Here is a 1,206-nt window from a genome sequence, read left to right on the forward strand (position 1 = left end):
TAGGGTGCGCAGGCTTCAGTAATTGTGGTGCAGGGGCTTAGTTGCTCTGCGGCATGTGGGATCTTCCCCGACCAGGGCTCGGGCCCGTGTCCCCCGCATTGGCAGGCGGATTCTTAACCACTGCGCCACCAGGGAAGTCCCAGGTATACCTCTTAAAGAGATAATTAGATTAAAAACATCATGGTGTTTACGAAGAAAAATAATTGAATTCTGGAGTGGACCAAGCTCGAAATGGGTTTATAGCATACTTCTACCTTTTAGGTCCAAACAAAAAAGTATTGCTCGAATTACTGAAACTTCCTTTCTTGCCTCATCTAACTGATGGGAGACAGATTCTAAGTCTCGTTCACACTTCCCATCCATGAGTACTTGCTCACTAAGGTGAGATACCCGCTACGTTTTCTCCTTTGCTGTGTCTGGAGCATTTCCCAGTGTTTCATCCAACTATTGTACTCAACCCACATTTGTTGTGTGATGAGTAGATGACCGTGTTGCATATTTATACCATAAATTAACAATTTCCCTTTGCTAGGCGTTAGGTTTCTAATTTCTTGTTTTATTAACTAATGCTGCAATGTGCTACCGTATGCGTCAATATCTTCCCAGACATCTGGTTACCTACTTCAAGCTGAATTACAGTGATTTAGAATTTTGCAGAAGAAAAAAGGAAAGCAATATATACAAGGAAAACGAATATATACAAGTGAAACAGACCATAAGGTTACAAAAGTACTGTAAGGAAATAGCCATAAACGTTAATAGTGGCTATCCCTTGACAGTGAAATTACTGATAATCAGAAAAGAATACCTTAAAAAAAAAATCTGTGATCCTCAATCATTGAAAGAGAATTTAGTATTTCCTTGCATTATGCCATGTGTCTCAGTGTTTTTGCCATGGGTTCTCGAAAACGTGCAGCCCACCTCGCCAGACAAGCAGGACAGAAAGCGCGGGAACTGCCCTCAGGTCCCCGCAGACGCCCCGCCTGATTAACTGAGCGAATTAGAGCTGCGCAGCCAAAACCTCAGAGGGCCGGGCCCAAACCCCAAACCTGCGCCTCCCGGAGCTTTTTATCAAGGGGGGTCCGGACACTGTCGGGCCTGGGGTCTGGACAGGAGGCGCGGCGCAGAGCCCACGCCGCCTGCAGGGCACCGGGAACGGCCTGGCACAGTCCCCTGCCCTACACCCCGCCTTACCCCGCCCCCTGC

The sequence above is a fragment of the Neophocaena asiaeorientalis genome, unplaced genomic scaffold, assembly GCF_003031525.2.
Source record: "Neophocaena asiaeorientalis asiaeorientalis breed wild unplaced genomic scaffold, Neophocaena_asiaeorientalis_V1.1 scaffold684, whole genome shotgun sequence".
Lineage (NCBI taxonomy): Eukaryota > Metazoa > Chordata > Mammalia > Artiodactyla > Phocoenidae > Neophocaena > Neophocaena asiaeorientalis.